This window comes from Gossypium raimondii, chromosome 12 (assembly GCF_025698545.1).
Source record: "Gossypium raimondii isolate GPD5lz chromosome 12, ASM2569854v1, whole genome shotgun sequence".
Classification (NCBI taxonomy): Eukaryota; Viridiplantae; Streptophyta; class Magnoliopsida; order Malvales; family Malvaceae; genus Gossypium; species Gossypium raimondii.
The window spans coordinates 26044865-26058686 of record NC_068576.1 but is presented as its reverse complement, the minus strand read 5'-3'; the positions used below and the strand labels follow the sequence as shown (position 1 = coordinate 26058686).

The window sequence follows — 13822 nt, the reverse complement described above, 5'->3', positions numbered from 1 at the left end:
ATCGCATAATTAAAACGAAGATTCCAACTTTGAGAAGCTTGCTTCAATCCATAAATGGATCTTTGTAGCTTGCATATCTTTCTAGCATATTTTGGATCGACAAAACCTTCAGGTTGTGTTATGTACAAATCCTTTTCTGGTTTCCCATCAAGGAAAGTTGTTTTAACGTCCATTAGCTAGACTTCATAATTATGAAATACAACTATTACAAGCAATATCTAGATGGATTAACACGAGAAAAGGTTTTTTCATGGTCTACACCATGAACTTGTCGAAAACCTTTAGCCCTTTGTATGTTTGTACATTACCTTCCATGTCAATTTTATTTTTGAAAGCCCACTTGCACCCTATGGGTTTAACCCCTTCAGGTGGGTCAACCAAGATCTATACTTGGTTTTCTTATATGGAATCCATCTGAGAACTCATCGCCTCAAGCCATTTCTCAGAATCTGTGCTCACCACTACTTCTTGATAAGTCTTAGGCTTATCTTGATCCATAAGTAGAATATCACCATGTGTTGTAATGATAAATCCATATCTCTCAAGTACATGGCGTTCTCTTAAATATCTTCGTAGTAGTTGTGTTTCCAAAATAGTTGATTGTTCCACAACAACTTGTGGAGCCTTTTGTCGTTCAATCTTTGGTTTAGGATCTATTGTTGTTATCGAATTTATCCGAGTTTTATTCTTCTACCACTTCCTTTTCTAGAGACAAACTCTCTTTCAAGGAAGACTCTTGTCCGAGCAACAAACACTTTGTTATCGGTAGGACTGAAGAAATATAATATCCTTTAGTTTCCATAAGATATCCCACAAAGATGCACTTTTGAGATATGGTTTCGAGCTTAGTAGATGTCTGACGTTTAACATAAGCTTCACAACCCCAAATCTTCATGAAAGACATACTAGGACACTTCCCAATCCACATCTCATATGGTGTCTTTTGAACCTATTTAGATGGAACACCATTCAGTGTGAAAGCAGCTATTCCAAGTGCATGTCCCTAAAGGAAGTAGGAAGATCAACATGACTCATCATTGATTGAACCATGTCTAAAAGTGTTCAATTTCTCTTTTCAGAAACTCCATTCCATTATGGAGTACCAAGAGGTGTAAGTTGTAAGACAATCCCACATTTCTTTAAAAATTCATCAAACTCTAAGCTTAAGTATTCTCCTCCTCGATCTGATCGAAGTGCCTTAATACTTTTACCTAGTTGGTTTGTTACTTCACTTTTAATTTCCTTGAACTTTTCAAGGGCTTTATATTTATGGTGCATAAGATAAATATACCCATATTTACTGAAGTCATCAATGAAAGTAATGAAGTATTGAAAACCTCCTCTAGCTTGTGTGTTCATTGGTCCACATGCATCACTATGTATTAAGTCCAATAAATTACTAACTCGCTCACTTTTACTTTTAAAAGGAGTTTTAATCATTTTACCCAATAAGCAAGACTCAAATATATCCAATTGCTTGAAAACAAAAGAGTCCAAAATTCCATCTTTATGCAGTTTTGGTATGCACTTCTCACTTATATAGCCCAATCGACAATGCCAAAGATAATTTTGATTAGGGTCATTTATTTTTTTATCTTTTAGTATTTATGTTATAAATGGGTCTATCTTGATCTAAAATGTAGAGGCCATTTACTAATTGTGTCGAACCATAGAAAACATTATCGAGATAAAATGAACAACAATTATTCTTAATAATTATCTCAAAACCATTTCTTTCTAAACAAGAAATTGAAATATTGTTTCTAGTCAAACTTGGCACAAAATAACAATCCTCCCAAATTAAATCAAGTCCACTTGGCATGTCACACCCTATACCCGGCCTGGTCGCCAAGCCCGAATACGAGTTGCCATACCACCGTCTCATGCCATATACAACAAGTAAAATTTATTCTAAATGGAGCGTCTTCCATTTTAGTATCTGTATAGGTTTTAAGTCAATTATACTTGTAAGTTATCAATATTACCTGCTAACCATACATCAAATAGTCTTATAATAATTAAACATGCATAAGGTCCATTTAAAAAAATCTCAAAACTATCATATAGGTATCAATACTGACACTAGGGTATCAATACCATCTGAGAAAATGATACCAAACTTGCAATATGTTTCCTAATTAAAAGCCAAAGTCTAAAAAATTATTGGTACCTGCCATGAAATATTGATATTTTAACCCCCGAGTATCGATATTCGAGCAAAGGTATCGATACCAAATCTCTATTTTGACTCCTTGCACATTTCAAAACATAGAGGTAGTGATTTTAAAACCTGATTATATGTACCTCTGCTCTAGACCTCTAAAATGCAGCATACATAAGCAATAATCCATTCCAATTTAGTTCCTAAACATCATACATCAATTACTTCAAAAAATGATCATTCAACGGCCTAATTAACAGTTCAATATCACAAAATCATGTTCGAGCAAGTACCATCAATCAATCCTCATGTTCATGTACCCAAGCATAACAATAACATGTAATCCTTATAAACCAAACCAAAAACATTCTTATGTTTTCCTTTATGTGTTTATTCATGAACCGATAATATTTTATAAACACATATAAATTATAAGTATATGGATATAATCCAAGTTTGATTCAATTTTCCTTATATTACAAGTTCTTACTTAAGTGATTAACTTTAAATATAGCGTTTTTTATAAGGAATAACATGAAATATACAAAACTGACAAACTTATATAGAGTTTACCAAATTTATTGCGAAGTGATAGGGTTGTCGATCTGTGCAAAGTGCGAAATCTACATTGGCAAACTACTATCAACAAACCCTTAATAAATTTTGATATTCAGGAAAGAAGAAAACCCTATGAATCGAGTTCGAAGTATCTAAAAACATAGGGTAGTTCGCGAAACATACTCTATGTAAAGACTCATACATTATGAAGCCTTGGAATGTGTGAGCTACACTAGGAGCGAACCCTGATGTTGGGTAGTGTAAATTGTTTACGTAAATTTGGAATACCACCTGATTACAAGTTGTTTAAAGTGTTTTTATGTAAGTACTCATATGATATTCCGCTATGTAACACCCCAACCTTGGCGGGTTTAGGGTTTGGCATATAGTCCTAAGATAGTATGATTGGTGGAGTAGGCTTCGTCCAAGTGCCTCTTTCGATGAATAGAGTGGACGTATATAGTTATGTGGTTAAGTTAATAAAGATTTCTTGCCAGATGACTATATTAGTTGGAATAAGACCAACAGACACAAAAAATGGTATCGAGAGTTTGAGTTAGCGCCAGGGTTATGGTGCGTTTGATTAATTATGGTATTGTGCAAGTTAAGTTGTAAGGTAAGTTAGTCAGGAACCAACTGAATCTGAACCAGAATAGTTAAAAGATAAAGGAATACTACATTAGGTTTTTTGGAAGTTTTATACTTTCGATATGATAATTCAGTGATGATGTGACATTTGTCAACTTCCAATAAGGACTTAGATTACAATAATAGATATTCAAGTTGGGAAAAATGGGATTTCTTTTCTTCTTTCTTCTAAGATAAGGTTATCTAAGGCTTGAGCTTCCAAAAGCATTTCTCTAAGCTAAGTTGAGATCTCAAATTTTACCAATGATTGCTCCATGTCTAGGTAAGTTTTATCACCCTGCATGTTGTGCTATGTAAGAGTACGTCTGAATGAGTGCATGTACAGTCACATTAAGGAGTAAGGCTTCATATGGGTTTCATTTAGGTTTGAAATGATAATTTGGTTACTCAAATGAGCTTTAATGGCGTTCCTCTATTTTATATGTAGTGGTTGCTGCAGTATCTTGATGAAGGTTGGATTTGGAGTTCAAATTACTATTTGTGGCTGTTAGGTGAGTCTTCATACTGACTCATACATGTATATCATTTATGCTAGACATTTCTGTAGAAATTGAATGAACAATGAAACTGATATCAGAAAAATATAATATGAGGTTATATTATCGTATGAATCTTTGTTGGGACTTGCATACGAAGCCCGTAAAATTTGACAAGTTAAGTATGTGATAAGCATTCTAATGATGAAGTATGATTATATGAGAGGAAATGGAATACATAAGATGAGATGTGAGTTAGTTGGGTGTTATTAATGAATAAAAGTGTGAAGTCTTAAATGGTGTTAATACATGAAGAGTTTGTCAAGGTGAGTCTGTGTTTGTTCACTGCAGTGTAGTGTAAAGGAGTCCGTCGGGACTTTAAACATGATCTCTAAAAGGAAAAGTCCATGGCCATGACACCATATTATGTAATACCATAGTTGTGTTATGGTTTCATATGAAAAGAACTAAAGGAAGGTGATTGCCCAATGGGGTTCTTTACATGTCCCAGGACGATGATGGGTAATCTCACATAACATAAGTTTAGGTAAATCCATATTGTAAACACGTTAAGAAAGGAATGCCTATGTGGCACAATACAAAAGGAACGTCTATGTGGCGCATTATGAAAGGAACACCTTTATGACGAATCTTGAAGGGATGGCCTTTGTGTCAAACCCTACAATGATAGCTTTTGTGTCATATTAGGAAAGAAAGCCTTTATGGAAAAATATGAAATCAATGCCTTTATGAAAAACACTACAAGGAACGCCTTCGTGGCACACTTTGAAGAACCACCCTTGTAGTGAAAAATGAATCAATAACTTGTATGGAAAATTCTGACATGACGACCTTTGTGGCGAAAGCCTGAAAGAACAACGTACATGGAAAAGTCTGAAAGCTGTGCCCTTGTGGCATATCATAGTAAGGCTTGCAATGGCGTAACCTAAAGGAATTATTCTTGGTAGATTCTGTATTAAATTGCTCTGGCACGTTCAGTATGGCTTTTAAGTGTGATTAGAAAGATTAGTAAGGCACAATGTTTCTATGGGCTACGATAAAGTGTTATACAAAGCTGTGACTCAGACGAGAACAATGAAGTGATGAAATATAGAAGAAGTGATGGGTAAATGTAAAAGAAGCGTATTTTGAGTAAGGACTTTTCTAGGTATATAACAGAAGCAATGTACCCGTTATGTATGGATGGTCAAACGTGGATTGTGGAATGACAACTTGAAGTTACGTATACAAGAGTGACGATGATTCGATTGTATGGATCTCTGGAAAGGAAATGGGTAAAGACTTATGAAAGATCAGATTGAAAGAGATAAGTGGTGTATCAAAGATGTTGATAGGTAAAAAATGAGCTTTGAGCAAGGTATGGTACATGGCTTGTAAATGAGAATAGAAATTAATGGAGTATTCGCTAGTGGTTAAGTTGAAGGTTCAAAATGATATGATCATCTAAATAGGTTACCAGTTGAGATGTGCAAAAATGACACAGGTAAATGATGTTTTCTGCACTAAGTTCTTATGAACTTATATGGGTGTGTGTTTTGTTACAGGCGAATTAATACGAGTCTGCGCCAAGAGGAATGATACCAGGGCTACACCCAAAGAGTGTCGTATCAGGCTGTTATGCATACAGAGCAAGTTGGGCGATGTCTTCAAAGACTAAGATACTCCCTAGAAATTTACTTGGGATATTTGTTATAAATTAGGTCTCCATTTTGGATACCATTGTAGTTTAATTACCTTGTGTTGTATATGTATTTACTTCATGTACTTATTTATGTATGTTAGTTTGAAATTTGTAAGTTGTAATTATTTTTAAATTTTATAAGTAGATTAATGATAGCTCAAAAGGATCAACTCGAGAACACCAATAGGGAAGTTGAATTAGCCTTTGAGATGTTGTGGCGGAAGCAATAAAAATTGTGCAACAAAAAACACAAAGGTTTATAATGGTTCGACCCTAATTTCCTACTCCATTACCTTATCTTACCACACCTAAGGATTTATCAAATTCACTAATTTGGTAACCTTTGAGGACAATTTTTAACGTTACAACTCCCTTAAGATTTATGCTCAAAATCTTAAGATTACACTCCCTTAAGGTTTCTACCCAAACCTTAAGAATTAACCCTGTCTTAAAGAGAACAAATAAGCAAACTAAGAAGTAATCCTTACAAGATCAAAATGTTTGCCAATTAAGCATTGATACAAAGAAGAACACCTGAGCTTAATGAATACAATGAAAGCTCATAAGTGTTTACAAGAACAAGTATGAAAGAATTAAGCTCTTAGGTTGTTTTTATTGATCTTTAAGCTTTACACATATCTCTTATTGTTGTGGGACTTTTGGAATATGATATTTATACTCTCTAATTGATTTCCAATCGTTCTGGTTGTTTACGAATTGGATATAGCCATTGGGATGGAAATAACAGTTCATTAAATTCACCTACAACATTGAGTATCGATATTTTTTGTAATTAATGCATATGAAAGCTCATAAGTGTTTACAAGAAAAGGTATGAAAGAATTAAGCTCTTAGGTTGTTTTTATTGATCTTTAAGCTTTACACATATCTCTTGTTGTTGTGGGACTTTTGGAATATGATATTTACACTCTCTAATTGATTTTCAATCGTTCTGGTTGTTAACGAATTGGATATAGCTGTTGGGATGGAAATACCAGTTCATTAAATACACCTACAACATTGAGTCTCGATATTTTTTGTAATTAATGCATATTTCAGTGACCGTTGTAGTAGAGATATCGATACCTGGTAAAAGGTATCAATACTTTTTGAAAAGGTATCGATACTTTTGTCATTATTTGAAAAATTATGAAAACAGAATGTCAATTTAGTATTGATTTTAGAATGGGTATCCATATCTTCAAAACTACTAATACCATGCCATAAAGTAGCAATATTGACTTGTTTAAATTTTTTTTTAACATGATTGAAAATGTTTGATTTAATTGAAACCATTTCAACTTGATTTTATCAATTTGTTCAACTTAACTTTTATTCAACAACACTTTTCTTTGTTATATCAAAACATTTTATCAAATAAGGCTTAGTGTAACAATTAAGCTAGTGTCTGTATTCCTGTAGTAATACCCAAGATCCGGATTCGATTAATCGGGTCAGGTTTAGGGCGTTACACACTGCACATTAGTAACTTAAGCATACTTAATGTTTTAAATTTTGGTGTGTTGGAGGATAGATTGAGATTAAATGGAGAGTCACTTAGGTGGCCAATGTGGAGTTCCATAGATTGGGTTTGGTGACCGGACGAGTATGGGATGTTACATTACATATGTCGTAACTAAATCCAACCTTGATCTCATATATTAACACAACCAAATGACATTTATCAAGTATGGATGTGTAGCATGAAAATTACATGCAATATGATCCAAACATGTCTATTTTCAACTAGTCCTCCTTAAACCTTAGTGAGATCAAACCTTACCATAGTCAGAGTGTGAATAAGCCAAATAAACTTTATTTTTGCAAAAAATAAACTTAATATCCGTAAACTAAAATAACTGGAAATGTGTCTATAACATAAAAGCATTTAAAATTACAAACTCCCGCTAAAATTAACTATCTTGGAATGACATACACCCATACAAACAGTGTGCTCGTATAAAACCTTGGGTGTAGTCCCTTAGTAAGCGGGTCCGCAATCATGGAGTTTGTCCCAATATGTTTTATAGGCACCTAACCACTCTAAACTTTTACTTTAACAACCAAAAACTTAAAATCTATGTTCTTTGACTTTGATGTGATCATGTTGTTATTAGAATAAATGACTATAAATTATTATCACAATTTGCACCCTAGTGACAAAATTTCACATCAATATTCCATCAAAATCAGAGTTTATATACTAAATCATATCTAACTTATCAAACCTTCGATATGTGAGCATGTAACTTTTATTTTCTAAGGATACCTTATAACCCACTTGGTTGCTATCCAATGGTCCAAATCAGGGTTGCTTAAATATATGCCTAACATCCCAACAGTGTACACAATATTCGAATGCATACAAACTTGAACATACATTAGATTTCCCATTGCTAAAATGCAAAAAATCTTATGCATTTCTGTAATCTCAAAATCATTCTTAGGGTGTTGATTGATACTATTCTTACTCCTACTAAACTTGTGATATATACAATCATTAACCAAGTCATCTCGAAACAAATGAGATAATTGATCTGTCATAATTCAGTGTAGCAGATTAAATGGGTTTTCACATTTAAGGAACTTGAATACAAGCAATTTTTGTTATGTTTTAAGTAAGTTTCTTTAGTTTTACTTACATCCAATAAAATGTGCACAATAAGTCTTTTTATTTACCTTAAAGTTCGAATAAGGCCTAAAGGAGAGCAAACATACTTTGTGAGTGTACATAAGACCATTAAAAGGCATTTTGGACCAATACTGGACGTTATGTCGCAAAATGGAAGATCTAATGTCACAACATAGAGAATAGACTAAAGAAAGTAAGAAACTGCCTTCAAGGTCGCGACACAGGCTGAGGGTGTCACGACATACCCCTGAAGATGGATGTAGAGTAGCATTCTGGTTGCTATGTCGCAACACAGGCCCTAGTGTGTCTGACATCGAGTCTTTGACGAGAATTAAACACAAAGTAGAGGCATTTTTGTTTGCACAATTGATCTTAAAGATCGAGAATGTCAGCTAACCTAGGGTTAAGGACGACAACTACTTGAAGGCTATAAATAGGCTCCTTTAGCACACATTAGGGGAACATTCCATTAGCTTAGATTCTCTCTTTAGGTTTAAGTTTTGTTTTCTTATTTTCTTGTTTTCTTTAGGTTTTCATAGTTTTAGTTTATTCGTTCTTTATTTCTTTCAAGAGTTCTGAGTTATAAAGAAGATCAACTGTTATGGATTCATGCTAATTATCAATATCAACCAGGCTTTTCTTAAACATTATATTTCAATCTATTCCCTATGCTTAACTCTTCCATCTATTCTATGTTATTTATGAAAGCCATGAGGAACTAATCCTTCTGTAGGGGATTAGCGAGTGGAAACTTGATCTTTTAAGTGTTTCGTAGGGTTATTCAATGGATCAACTGTTTGGGAAAGGAAGAACGTGAAAAAAACCCTAGGCCTCACAACCTTGGGAAGTCATCAAAGTGAGAATTAACCCAAAATTGGTATTGCCCATTCGTGAGCACCTTTACCCTAAGCCAGTCTAGACTGTGAGGTCAAAAGATAACTAGTTCTTGTTACTCGTTATGTTAGTGGAAGATCAGAAGGTCCTGCTAGGGTAGCGACTAGTTAGTTGACGAAGAACCCGAGACAACAATTGATTGAGATTGTTGAAGTGAGCTAATCACCCATATTTAGATTTGATTCACTTCATTCCTCTCTATCTCTTGCAATTTTAATTATTTTATGTTATTTTATTAATTTAAAAACCCTAAAACAATATTTCTTAACTTACTCTCATACTATAACTAACTTAAAGTATTAATTAGGTCCTTAATTGTTTAAGTTAAGATTGATTTAGTATTCTCCTCCCTTGGGTATGATCCTTGGAGTACTCATCTACTTCTTTGTAAAATTTTTATTACAACTCGACCCGTATACTTGGGGATACCACCTTATAACTCTATATTTTATATCACTATTCACACTCTAAATGTTAGTACGTCCGGAGGCGATCAATAATCACTTGGTAAATATTGTAATACCATGTGATTTCAGATGCATGGTTTCATTATAGGATGCAACTATTTCTAGCAAATAAAGGTTGTCATAATTATTTAAATAAATAGTTCCAACAACATTCGAATTTAAAGACAAACTAAAACTGATTATTTTTGAATAAACGACAATATCCAAATTTATCCAGCAAAGAAACAGAAACTAAATTCTGTCTAAAAGACGGTACAACAAAAGTGTCTTTTAAATAAAAAAATAGTTCCTAATAACAACCTAAAATGCCCGATTGATTCCATTTCCATCGATTTTCCATCGCCCATGAAGATGTGTCTTTCACCATCACTTGGCTTTCACCACCAAGTGTTTTTAGGTGCTAAAGCTAAATTAACCTTAGAATAGGCCAAAGTAAGAATTATACATTTCTTTCCACGCCAAGCGTGATATTTGGCACATTCTTTCTTCACGTGTCCAAACTCGTTAAAAAAATAACTCTCTGTAACTTGTTGTTTCTTTTGAGTTGGACCCTTAGCAGCTTCATTCTGATTTTTTTATTGCCCTCGTTTTTATAGGCATTGGTCAAATGAGCACTTTTAGACATATCATGCTTCAACCTTTCTTCCTTTTGTACATAATGAGAAATGACCTCATCTAGAGTCTATTTCTCCTTTTGACAGTTGTAACTAATTTTAAATTGGTTAAATTGTGCAGGAAGCAATACCAAAACCATAAAAACAATCAATGCCTCAAAAAGTGTAAAGTCGAAACTATATAGGGTTTTTCTATATATTTTTTCTACCTTTTTACTTAATAAATATGTTAATCTTGAGTAATCATTATTAAAATAAGTGAATTTTATTTAATTATTAATATTGGACATGAATTTATAGAGTATGTGAAATTATGCTTAATTACATTATTTTTGTACATATTTTATATTATTTCATGTTAATTTATTAATATGTGATTTTTCACTATGTAGGAGGACAATTGAAGATGTGATTAATATGAATGAAACATGGACATGAACAAATCAATTCATGTGGACGGCAAGACCATGCAAACTGGTCATGAGGTTGATAATTTGACCTAGTAAAAGATGTATTAAAAGATGGACGTGTCTGGTTAATTATTGGACTAGGAAACCGTCCAACAAGGTGGAGTTAAAGCCCAATTTCGACACAAGTAGATGGCTGCCCAAAAGCAAGCTTTGAGGTATTTAATTGAAGGTCCTTATAGTTGGAAAATTATAAGAAATTAGCCAAACAAATTTGCTATTGAAACTGTCCATCCTATAGCTGTTAATAGCCTCGGTTTGAATTCAAAATAAGGATACTAAGTCATCCCCTCTTCCATGAACTGTGGATGGCCATATGTGAGAGAAAAGGAAGGAATTTAAATTCTATTTTTAGCAAACTCTACCCCTTACCTTCACCTATAAATACCATACAAATCTCACTTCTTAATTCATCCCTCATCCCTCAAAACTCATCTCCCATTCATTCTCTCATTCATCATTCTATCTCATTTCCCTTTTCCTTTCCCTTGCATAGCCACCATCTTTTTTTCCATCCTTTAGCTAAGATAAGCTTTGTCAAAAGTATTCTTTGGTCGGCCACCTTAAAACCTTTATCAAAGAAGCATCGATAAGAATAGAGGAGCGCATCAATCAGAATAGATCCAAAAGGCTGCTGATAGAATAGAGTTTACTCTTTCCTCTTGTTATTTATTTTAATTATGTTTGCTTTGAGTTTATTGATTTTGACATCAACTATGATTTTTTTAATCCTACTTTCTAGGATGAATATGTTAATTTAATAAGCTTTATTTCATTCATGTTTAATATGTTTGGGCCTCAGTCGATCATGTTTTCAATTAATATCATGATGCATTTCATTCATATGTGATTGAGTGAATTTAGATTAGTTGAGAAATCCTAACTAGACGATAATTTGTAGACACATAATTTAAAAGTGCAATGCTGAATTTAGATCATTAAAACCGACTAAGTTGAGGTTTATAATATCTGTAGTTAGCTTTATTATCTTGCATTGTTTTTAGGTTTATGTGATTAAACTGTTGCAAACGTAAACGTCCCTGTGACTTCGCATAAATGCTAAGAAACCCATGGTCTAATATGATCAGTAAAATGCATATTTCACTAAGTAAAAAATTGAGAGGACTTAATTTGGTTTCCAAACTCATGAAAGATTGAGTTGCTGTTGAATGTTTTCCGAACATTGTTAAGCATGATGAAAATGAATTGAGTTGATTATTATAATTATCCTAGCCCATTTAATGTTGATTGTTTTTGTTATTGAAGCCACTCATTCATACATCTAGATAACTTGCATTTAGATTAAAAATTGCATCAGGGATCAATTTTTGCATCTAGTTAATTTCACTTAATCTAAACATCTCCATTCAAATTATTGTGTTTTTATACCAAATTGTGAATTTATAATTTTACAAATAATCGATTAACATACACAGTTCCTGTGGAGACAATAACTTATTTTTACTTATTACTTGAACGACTATGTACACTTGCACAAACCACGTTATAAGTTTTTGGCGTCGTTGCTGGGAACTGTTGTCTTAATCATTCTTTGTGAAATTATTTTTGTAGTTTAGTTTTTATTTAATTTCTAAATTTACTAATTTATTCTTTATTCTTTATTTGTGATTTATTTATCAGGTGTTTATGAGGATAGATAGAATCATCAATCTATTACCTGTAGACCCAGAAATTGAGCGGACATTTAGATAGACAAGACACGAGAGATTTGCTTGAAGACAAGTCAAGATGGACCTTAGAAATCAAAATGATGGACAAGGTAATGGAGTCAATCATATGTACAACCTAATCCTTATTGTTGATGATAGGGTTCCTGCCATAAGACAATACGTTTTGCTACTCTTCAATGAATTAAATTCAGGAGTCAGGAGGCTGAATATCGAGGCACCTCATTTTGAATTGAAACCAGTGATGTTTTAAATGCTCTAAACAGTGGGCTTGCTTGAAGACAAGTTGAGATGGACCTTGGAAATCAAAATGGTGGACAAGGTAATGGAGTTAATCATATGTACAACGTAATCCTTATTGTTGATGATAGGGATCATGCCATAAGAGAATACGCTTTGCTACTCTTCAATGAATTAAATTTGGGAGTCAAGAGGCCGAATATTAAGGCACCTCATTTTGAATTGAAACCAGTGATGTTTCGAATGCTCTAAATAGTGGGTCGGTTTAGTCGTAGGCCCACGAAAAATCCACATATTCACCTTCTATTACCTGGAGGTGAGTGATTCGTTTAAGATAGTTGGTGTGACTGAAGATGCATTAAGGTTGAAGTTATTTCTGTACTCGTTGTGAGATCGAGCACGAGCATGGCTGAATTCATTGCCACCAAGTTTAATATCTACATGGCAAGAATTAACAGAAAGATTTTTGGTAAAGTATTCTCCACCGAGCAAGACCGCAAAGTTACTAAATAAGATAATTACATTCCAACAATTTGATGATAAGTCCTTATACGAGGCATGAGAAAAATTCAAAGAATTGCTTCATAAGTGTCCTCATTGTATCTAATTGGAGACGTCTTATAACGGTCTCAATGCACATACGAGATGAATGGTAGATACTTGTAAGAATGGTGTGATTTTGTCTAAGTCTTATAATGAGGCTTACCAGATCATCAGAAGGACTGCTAGCAACAATTACTAATGGCCAAAAAATTAAGTAGTTTCTAGAAGATGAGTAGTTGGAGTGCATGAAGTGGACACGCTGACTTCACTCTCTACTCAGGTATCTTCTATTTCCTTAATGTTAAAACAGTTTACCACTACTGGTTTGATTAATTTTGCAACTCAATAACCAAGTCAGTATGATGTTGTTTCCTGTGTGTATTGTGAAGACGGTCATTGTTTTGAGAATTGCCCTTCAAACCCCAATTCTATGTATTATGTAAGGAATCAGTATCAAAATAGAAGTGGACAAGGACCATGTAACAACCCTAACTTGTGTCCATAGCCAGAATAGGGTTACGGAGCATTACCAGAAACTTTTAACTTATAACATACGATTACAATCATTTATAAAACACATCATATTTCATTCAAACACATGCATAACATTCCCTTTTCAAGCCCTCGAGGCCTTAGAAATACTTTAGAAATGATTCGGGACTAAATCGAAAACATTTAAAACTACATGGAAAAGGATGGAAAAATTCACACTGCAGGGGTCACATGGCCATG

General features: G+C 33.6%; 1 non-coding gene across 1 annotated transcript; it reads right to left on the bottom strand.

Moving 5' to 3' along the window:
- Positions 1–13046: 13046 nt before the first annotated feature.
- On the bottom strand, positions 13047–13152 carry LOC128035767 (small nucleolar RNA R71). Its single transcript, XR_008192316.1, has one exon. It is a non-coding gene; the product is annotated as a small nucleolar RNA R71 (small nucleolar RNA).
- Between the last annotated feature and the right edge of the window lie 670 nt (positions 13153–13822).